General features: G+C 43.0%; 1 pseudogene; it reads right to left on the bottom strand.

Annotated features, from left to right (window-relative positions):
- Positions 1–540: 540 nt before the first annotated feature.
- LOC100676605 (small ribosomal subunit protein eS24-like) lies at positions 541–935 on the bottom strand (annotated as a pseudogene).
- Positions 936–10,514: the final 9,579 nt, after the last annotated feature.

Here is a 10,514-nt window from a genome sequence, read left to right as displayed (position 1 = left end):
AATAAATGAGGAGACAGGTCTTTTGTGTGGTGGTGTGTTTGGGGGTGGGGAAATAAGTGAGGTCTTGATAAATGCTAATGATCTCATCCCAAGGGGCTTGTCTGAGAAGGCATTGCCCCATAACCCCAGACCTGTCTACTGAGTGAAACTGAGAGGACCATTACAAAGGACATTGTCTGAAGGCCCATAACCCACAATGTCTTGGAGTCTTCGCCAGTCACCACACAGCCTTCTTGTGAGGGAGAATTCCCGTTACTCATAATACAAGCCATGCTGCCTGCACCAGTCAGGACTGCAGTCTGCAGCAGGGGGAAACCTGGTTCCATTCACGCCAGCCCACCTCGAGGTAACTGCTTTTCAGGGATAGCATCCCTCTATGCCATGAGATCTTGTATTGTCCCCATCCAGTGACCCCCATGCATGCTCATCCCCTCAATTATGAGGGATTTTTAAAAAAGTTTTTATAGTTTATTAATCCTCTGGTGAAAAATCCACACAATATTGCAGATCAAGTCAGTGCAGAATCTTTATTCCTTCTGTTACCCAATCTCCTGCTCACTTTTTGTCTGCATGAACATTGGCCTTTGCGGTCCCCCTGACTTCCTTCATTCTGTTCTTGTGCTCCTTGTGCTGTTTCCTTGAGGTCTTTTTCTTCTCATACAGGCCATGTCTTGCAAGTCTGTGTTTAGGTTCATTTTCCTTTGCATAATCCAAGAAATTATAAATCATGCCAAAGCCAGTAGTCTTTCTACCACCAAAATGGGTTCTGAATCCAACCAGATGACATCTGGTGTGGTCTTGTACATTTTGGCTAGTTTTTCCCAATGTTCTGTCTTAGCTACTGTTGCCTTCCCAGGATGAAGGATATCAATGACCATTTGGAGTAGTTGGTTGGTCATGAACTTCCTGGTCTGGATAGTTACTATGTCATTCATCATGGTGGCAGATGCTCAGGCGGCCGGTGAAGAAAAACTGTGACAGGTATTTGAAAGACCAAATTTTTAAAGCACGACAGTGATGAGCACAGCCTCGATTTATCCTGTAGACAGCACAGTCTGAGGATGTTAAAAGGTGTGGGCTTTGCACACACTGTTAGGAAGCATCAACCATCAGGATCTGCCTTCACTCTTCCAGGACTGAGCCAGAAACAACGTAATCCCTAAGGCTGCTGGACGAGGGATGAGAAATGGAGGAGAAACGGGATCAGAGAATGGGCATCCAGGTCTCTTCTAAGACTTACGCTGAATGACCTGGAAGGTCCAACCAGCAAACACTATTGTTCCCTTACCCAACAGCTACTTTCTGTTCTCCAAGGTAACAGACCCCTGATATCATTCAGTTATTTGGCAATCTTGTGCTTCATAAAAGCCTGAATGCAGTGCCAACCCCAGGGTGAGTTTAAACTGATCTTTGCCATTTGTAGTTATTCTATTTCCCTTCCCATTGATTGATTTGGGAGTGGGCAATATGACACAAGTCTAGTCAATGAAATATGAGGCTAAGTCTACGAGGACTTCTGGAAATTCTTCCTCTTGATCCTAGAAAGAGAGGCCTAAGGAAGAAATGCACTCTTCTTCCTCTCTTCCTACATCGGGATATAGATTGAGAGTGTAATGCCTGGAATTGCTGCAGTCACCTCATAACCATGAGGAGAAAGCTAAGAGACTCAGAAAGAATTTGAACTACAGCAGTAACAATGTTGAGCAACTCAGTAAACCAAATCTGAAATGACCTTAGTTTTTGCTTTTGATTAGGTAACAAAATAAGATCTTATTATTTAAGCCAATTTTAGGTTGATTTTCTGCTACCTTCAGCCTATAATTCTTGAGCATTTTTTATTTCAACATGGTCGATATGAGGAAAAAAGGCGGAAAAGACCACCCCGTAATTTATACTCAGAATTTATAAAACATTACAGAAGAATATAAAAGATATGTGAATATATAAACAAATTCAAAATGTAAAGAGGGAAATACCCATTCCCAGAAATAAAACACAAACTCAAAATCAGAGAAGTGGGCAGGAGCATAGTTTAAAAAGTACTGGAGTATTATTGGAGTATTACCAGAAGCAGGTATAGTCCATATAAGTGGTTTTGGGGTTCTGATGCAGAGAAGGCCCTGGTAGTCAATGACTCACATCCTATTCATACAGGGAACTATACCTGAGGTACCTATGCCAAGCCAGCAGTCATAGGGACCTAGAAAACTCTGTCCCCACTTGCTGGGGGAAGCAGCAAGGAAGCTTGATGCATATCCAGGGTTGAGGTTAGAAAAAAGTAACCTCTAGAAGTTCAAATCTACCACTGTGCAAATGAGAAGATTCAAATTCACACTGCCAGCATATCTCTCAACTCCTAGGTAAGAAATCAACATAAAAGCTGATGCAGAATGAATGAAACTCATGGCCCCCAGAAGAGACAAAATTAAATAGCCTAACTGGGATGTTGCCATTGGTCAGTGAACCCAAGACACCCGTGGAAATCAATGCCAGCTGACGATGAGCTCCCAGGTGAAGATCTGACCATGAAATCAGTACCAACTGACGATGAGCTCCCAGGTAAAGATCTGATATGAAATCACTGCCAGCTGAAAATGAGCTCCCAGATGAAGATCTGACCATGAAATCACTGCCAGCCGCTGATGAGCCGACAGATGAACATCTGACCATGAAATCACTGCCAGCTGACGATGAACTCCCAGGTGAAGATCTGACCAAGAAATCAGTGCCAGCTGATGATGAGCCGACAGATAAACATCTGACCATGAAATCAGTGCCAGCTGATGATGAGCTCCCAGGTGAAGATCTGACCATGAAATCAGTGCCAGCTGATGAAGAGCCCCCAGGTGAAGATCTGACCATGAAATCAATGACAGCTGACGATGAGCTCCCAGATGAAGATCTGACCATGAAATCAGTGCCAGCTGACGATGAGCCAACAGATGAACATCTGACCATGAAATCAGTGCCAGCTGATGAAGAGCCCCCAGGTGAAGATCTGACCATGAAATCAATGACAGCTGACGATGAGCTCCCAGGTGAAGATCTGACCATGAAATCAGTGCCAGCTGATGATGAGCCCCCAGGTGAAGATCTGACCATCAAATGAGTGCCAGCTGATGGTGAGCTCCCAGGTGAAGATCTGACCATGAAATCAGTGTCAGTTGACCATGAGCTCCTAGATGAAGGTCTGACCATTAAATCAGTGCCAGCTGATGAAGAGCTCCCAGGTGAAGATCTGACCATGAAATCAATGACAGCTGACGATGAGCTCCCAGCTGAAAATCTGACCATAAAATCAGTGCCAGCTGACCATGAGCTCCCAGGTGAAGATTTGAACATGAAATCAGTGCCAGCTGACGATGAGCTCCCAGGTGAAGATCTGAACATGAAATCAGTGCCAGGTGACAATGAGCTCCCAGGTGACGATCTGACCATGAAATGAGTGCAAACTGACAGTGAGCTCCTAGATAAGTATCTGACCATGAAATCAGTGCCAGCTGACGATGAGTTCCCAGGTGAAGATCTGACCATGAAATCAGTGCCAGCTGACGATGAGCTTCTGGGTGAAGAGCTGACCATGAAATGAGTGCCAACTGATAATGAGCTCCCAGATGAGTATCTGACCATGAAATCAGTGCCAGCTGACTATGAGTTCCCAGATGAATATCTGACCATGAAATCAGTGCCAGCTGATGATGAGCTCCCAGGTGAAGATCTGAACATGCAATCAGTGCCAGCTGACGATGAGTTCCCAGATGAATATCTGACCATGAAATCAGTGCCAGCTGATGATAAGCTCCCAGGTGAAGATCTGACCATTAAATCAGTGCCAGCTAACCATGAGCTAGGTCCCAGATGAAGATCTGACCTTGAAATCAGTGCCAGCTGATGATGAGCCCACAGATGAAGAGCTGACCATGAAATCAATGCCAGCTGATGATGAGCCCACAGATGAAGAGCTGAACATGAAGTGAGTGCCAGCTGACCATGAGCTAGCTCCCAGATGAAGATCTGAGCTTGAAATCAGTACCAGCTGATGATGACCTCCCAGATAAAGAGCTGACCGTGAAATCTGTGCCAGCTGACCATGGGCTCCCAGGTGAAGATCTGACGATGATATCAGTACCAGATTACGATGAGTTCCCAGGTGAAGATCTGACCATGAAATCAGTGCCAGCTGACGATGAGCTCCCGGGTGAAGAGCTAACCATGAAATCAGTGCCAACTGATAATGAGCTCCCAGATGAGTATCTGACCATGAAATCAGTGCCAGCTGACGATGAGCTCCCAGGTGGAGATCTGACCATGAAATCAATGCCAGGTGATGATGAGCCCACAAATGAGGAGCTCACCATGAAATAAGTGCCAACTGATGATGAGTTCTCAATGAAGATCTGACCATGAAATCAGTGCCAGCAGAGAATGAGCTCCCAGAGGAAGTTCTGACCAAGAAATCAGTGTCAGCTGACGATGAGCTCCCAGGTGAAGATCTGAAATCAGTCCCAGCTGACCATGAGCTAGCTCCCAGATGAAGATCTGATCATGAAATCAGTGCCAGCTGACGATGAGCTCCCAGATGAAGATCTGGCCATGAAATATGTGCAAGTTGAGGATGAGCTCTCAGGTGAAGATCAGACCATGAAATCAGTTCCAGCTAATGATGAGCACACAGATGAAGAGCTGATCATGAAATCGATGCCAGCTGACGATGAGCTCCCAGATGAAGATCTGACCATGAAATCAGTGCCAGCTGACGATGAGCTCCCAGATAAAAATCTGACCATGAAATCAGTGCCAGCTGATGATGAGCTCCCAGGTGAAGATCTGACCATGAAATCAGTGCCAGCTGACCATGAGCTTCCAGAAGAGGTTCTGACCATGAAATAAGTGCAAGGTGACGATGAGCTCGCATATGAAGATCTGACCATGAAATCAGTGCCAGCTGACGATGAGCTCCCAGGTGAAGATCTGGCCATTAAATCAGTGCCAACTGACGATGAGATACCCGATGAAGATCTGACCATGAAATCAGTGCCAGCTGACCATGAGCTAGCTCTCAGATGATCTGTCCATGAAATCAATGCCAGCTGATGATGAGTCCACAGATGAAGAGCTGAACATGAAACCAGTGCCAGCCGATGATGAGCTCCCAGGTGAAGATCTGACCATGAAATCAATGACAGCTGACGAGCTCCCAGATGAAGATCTGACCATGAAATCAGTACCAGCTGACCATGCGCTCTCAGATGAAGATCTGACCATGAAATAAGTGCCAGATGACGATGAGCTCCCATGTGAAGATCCAACCATGAAATCAGTGCCAGCTGACAATTATCACCCAGGTAAAGATCTGAGCATGAAATCAGTGCCAGCTGATGGTGAGCTTCCAGATGAAGATCTGACCATGAAATCAGTGCCAGCTGATGATGAGCTCCCAGGTGAAGATCTGACCATGAAATTAGTACCAGCTGACCTTGAGTGAGCTCTCAATGAAGATCTGACCATGAAATCAGTGCCAGCTGACAATGAGCTCCCAGATGAAGATCCGACCAGGAAAGGAAGTGAATTGTTGGCAATGGGAGTGAGTAGATGCAACAAAGGGACACATTGGCACTCTGATAACTGAGACCCTAAAATAATTATCTTTAGGATGTTTAAATAGGTAAAGACGAAATAGAAAAAATAAAGCAAGCAGAGGACAGTATTTCATTAAAAAGTACAGATTTTCAAAAAGGAAAAGAATACAATGGAAATCTTAACATGAAATTTTAAAAAATCAATTAACTGGCTAAACAACAGTCCGTATACAGATGAAGAAATGAATTAATCAGTTGGAACAAAGACCTAAGGAAATGATCCGGAATATGGAACAGAGAGACAAAGACAAGAGAAGAAGAAACACGGACTGTAGAGACAGCATCTAATATACGTCTGACAGGAATTCTAAAAAGAAAAAATAAAGTGAATATAAAACTAAAAAAAAAAAAAAAAAACCCTTGCCATCAAGCTGATTCCGACTCATAACCACCTCACAGACAGAATAGAACTGCCTCATAGAGTTTCCAAGGAGCAGCTGATGGATTTAAACTGTCCACCTTTTGGTTAGCAGCCGAACTCTTAAAAGTGAATATAAGAGACCTAATTTTAAAAGAGAAAAAAAGGATTTTCCAGAATTGAAAAAAGTCCTCAATCCTAAAACTAAAGGAGCACCCTACAAATAGGACAAATAAAAACAAATTCATATCTAAAAAAAAATCAGTATAATAAAACTGCAGAATATCAAAGACAACCAAAGTTCTTGAGAGCTGCCAGAGACATATTCATACAAAGGAAAGATAATTAGATTGACAGGTGACTTGTAATCAGCAATGTTGTTGTTGTTGTTAGGTGTCGTCGAGTTGGTTCCAACTCATAGCAACCCTATGCACAACAGAACAAAATGCTGCCTGCTCCTGAGCCATCGTTACAATCGTTGTTATGCTTGAGCTCATTGTTGCAGCCACCGCATCAATCCACCTCGTTGAGGGTCTTCCTCTTTTCCGCTGACCTTGTACTCTGCCAAGCATTATGTCCTTCTCCAGGAACTGATCCCGCCTGACAACATGTCCAGAGTACGTAAGATGCAGTTTTGCCATCCTTGCCTGTAAGGAGCATTCTGGTCGCACTTCTTCCAAGACAGATTTGTTTGTTCTTTTGGCAGTCCGTGGGTGGTATAGTCAATATTCTTCGCCAACACCACAATTCAAAGGCATCAGTTCTTCTTTGTTCTTCCTTGTCCAGCTTTCACATGCATATGATGCGATTGAAAATACCATGGCTTGGGTCAGGCGCACCTTAGTCTTCAAGGTGACGTCTTTGCCCTTCAACACTTTAAAGAGGTCCTTTGCAGCAGATTTACCCAATGCAATGTGTCTTTTGATTTCTTGACTGCTGCTTCCATGGCTATTGATTGTGGGTCCAAGTAAAAGGAAATCCTTGACAACTTCAGTCTTTTCTCTGTTTATCAAGATGTTGCTCATTGGTCCAGTTGTGAGGATTTTTGTTTTCTTTGAGTTGAGGTGCAATCCATACGGAATGCTGTGGTCTTTGATCTTCATTAGTAAGTGCTTCAGGTCCTCTTCACTTTCAGCAAGCAAGGTTGTGTTATCTGCATAGCGCAGGTTGTTAATGAGTCTTCCTCCAATCCTGATGCCCTGTTCTTCTTCATATAGTCCAGCTTCTGGGATTATTTGTTCAGCATACAGATTAAATAGGTATGGTGAAAGAATACAACCCTGATGCACACCTTTCCTGACTTTAAACCAATCAGTATTCCCTTGTTCTGTCCGATCAACTGCCTCTTGATCTATGTAAAGGTTCCTCATGAGCACAATTAAGTGTTCTGGAATTCCCATTCTTCGCAATGTTATCCATAGTTTGTTATGATCCACACAGTTGAATGTCTTTGCATAGTCAATAAAACACAGGTAAACATCTTTCTGATATTCTCTGACATCAGCAATGATATCCCTGGTTCCATGTCCTCTTCTGAAACTGGCCTGAATTTCTGGCAGTTCCCTGTCGATATACTGCTGCAGCTGCTTTTGAATGATCTTCAGCAAAATTTTGTTTGCATGTGATATTAATGATATTGTTCTATAATTCCCACATTCGGTTGGATTACCTTTCTTGGGAATAGGCATAAATATGGATCTCTTCCAGTCGGTTGGTCAGGAAACTGCCTTCCATATTTCTTGGCATAGACAAGTGAGCACCTCCAGCGCTGCATCTGTTTGTTGAAACATCTCAATTGATATTCCATCAATTCCTAGAGCCTTGTTTTTTGCCAATGCCTTCAGAGCAGCTTGGACTTCTTCCTTCAGCACCATCAGTTCCTGATCATATACTACCTCTTGAAATGGTTGAATTTCGACTAATTGTTTTTGGTATAATGACTCTGTGTATTCCTTCCATCTCCTTTTGATGCTTCCTGCATCATTTAATATTTTCCCCATGGAATCCTTCACTATTGCAACTCAAGGCTTGAATTTTTTCTTCAGTTCTTTCAGCTTGAGAAACGCCGAGCATGTTCTTAGCTTTTGGTTTTCCATCTCCAGCTCTTTGCACATGTCATTATAATACTTTACTTTGTCTTCTCAAGAGGCCCTTTGAAATCTTCTGTTCAGTTCTTTTACTTCACCAATTCTTCCTTTTGCGTTAGCTGCTCGACGCTCAAGAGCAAGTTTCAGAGTCTCCTCTGACATCCATCTTGGTCTTTTCTTTCTTTGTCTTTTCAGTGAGCTCTTGCTTTCTTCATGGATGATGTCCTTGATGTCATTCCACAACTCATCTGGTCTTCGGTCACTAGTGTTCAATGGGTGTCAAATCTATTCTTGAGATGGTCTCTAAATTCAGGTGGGATATACTCAAGGTCATATTTTGGCTCTCGTGGACTTGCTCTGATTTCTTCAGTTTCAGCTTGAACTTGCAAATGAGCAATCAATGGGCTATTCCACAGCCGGCTACTGGCCTTGTTCTGACTGATGATATTGAGCTTTGCCATTGTCTCTTTCCACAGATGTAATCAGTTTGATTTCTGTGTGTTCCATCTGGCCAGGTCCACGTGTATAGTTGCCGTTTACTTTGGTGAAAGAAGGTATGTGCAATGAAGAAGTCGTTGGTCTTGCAAAATTCTATCATTTGTCTCCGGCATAGTTTCTATCACCAAGGCCATATTTTCCAACTACTGATCCTTCTTCTTTGTTTCCAACTTTCATATTCCAATCGCCAGTAATTATCAATGCATCTTGATTGCATGTTCGATCAATTTCAGACTGCAGCAGCTGAAAAAATCTTCTATTTCTTATTGTATAAGACCACTATTATAAGATCTTGAGAAATAGTATAAACTGAGAAGAACACATACTTTTGTGGTTACAAGGGGGGGAGGGAGGGAGGGTGGGAGAGGGTTATTTACTGATTAGTTAGTAGATAAGAACTACTTTAGGTGAAGGGAAGGACAATACTCAATATACGGAAGGTCAGCTCAACTGGACTGGACCAAAAGCAAAGAAGTTTCCAGGATAAACTGAATGCTTCAAAGGTCAGTGGAGCAAGGGTGGGGGTTTGGGGACTATGGCTTAAGGGGACTTCTAAGTCAATTGGCAAAATAATTCTGTTATGAAAACATTCCGCATCCCACTTTGAAATGTGGTGTCTGGGATCTTAAATGCTAACAAGTGGCCATCTAAGATGCATCAATTGGTCTCAACCCACCTGGGTCAAAGGAGAATGAAGAACACCGAGGTCACACGATAACTATGAGCCCAAGAGACAGAAAGGGCCACATGAACCAGAAACTTACATCATCCTGAGACCAGAAGAACTAGATGGTGCCCGGCCACAACCGATGACTGCCCTGACGGGGAGCACAACAGAAAACCCCTGAGGGAGCAGGAGATCAGTGGCATGCAGACCCCAAATTCTCATAAAAAGACCATACTTAATGGTCTGACTGAGACTAGAGGAATCCCGGCGGTCATGGTCCCCAAACCTTCTGTTGGCCCAGGACAGGAGCCATTCCCGAAGACAACTCATCAGACATGGAAGGAACTGGACAATGGGTTGGAGAGAGATGCTGATGAAGAGTGAGCTACTTGTATCAGGTGGACACTTGAGACTGTGTTGGCATCTCCTGTATGGAGGGGAGATAGATGGGTAGAGAGGGTTAGAAACTGGTAAAATTGTCATGAAAGGAGACACTGGAAGGGCTGACTCATTAGGGGGAGAGTAAGTGGGAGTATGGAGTAAGGTGTATATAAGCTTATATGTGACAGACTGACTTGAATTGTAAACGTTCACTTAAAGCTCAATAAAAATTATTTTAAAAGATAGTAATGTTAATGACACTGGAAATGTATATGGAATAAAGTAAAAATGTAAACCACACAAAAAAAAAAAAGAAGGGAGAGTGTTGACATGTCATGGGGTTGTTAACCAATGTCATACAACAATGTGCGTACTAACTGTTTGATGAGAAACTAGTTTGTTCTGTAAATCCTCATCTAAAGCTCAATAAAAAATAAAAAAGCAGAAGATGGAAGGAAAAAAAAATCTATTTCTTCATCTTTGGCCCTAGTGGTTGGTGCGTAAATTTGAATAATAGCCGTATTAACTGGTCTTCCTTGTAGGTGTATGGATATTATCCTATCACTGACAGTGTTGTACTTCAGGATAGATCTTGAAACGTTCTTTTTAACGATGATTGCAACACCATTCCTCTTGAAGTTGTCATTCCCAGCATAGTAGACTATATGATTGTCCGATTCAAAATGCCCAGTACCAGTCCATTTCAGCTCACTAATGCCTAGGATATCGATGTTTATGCGTTCCATTTCATTTTTGATGATTTCCAATTTTCCTAGATTCATACTTCATACATTCCAGGTTCCGATTATTAATGGATGTTTGCAGCTGTTTCTTCTCATTTTGAGTCGTGCCACATCAGCAAATGAGGGTCCAGAAAGCTTGAC

The sequence above is a fragment of the Loxodonta africana genome, chromosome 22, assembly GCF_030014295.1.
Source record: "Loxodonta africana isolate mLoxAfr1 chromosome 22, mLoxAfr1.hap2, whole genome shotgun sequence".
Lineage (NCBI taxonomy): Eukaryota > Metazoa > Chordata > Mammalia > Proboscidea > Elephantidae > Loxodonta > Loxodonta africana.
Note: the sequence above shows the minus strand (reverse complement) of the source record. Positions and strands in the feature narration are given on the sequence as shown.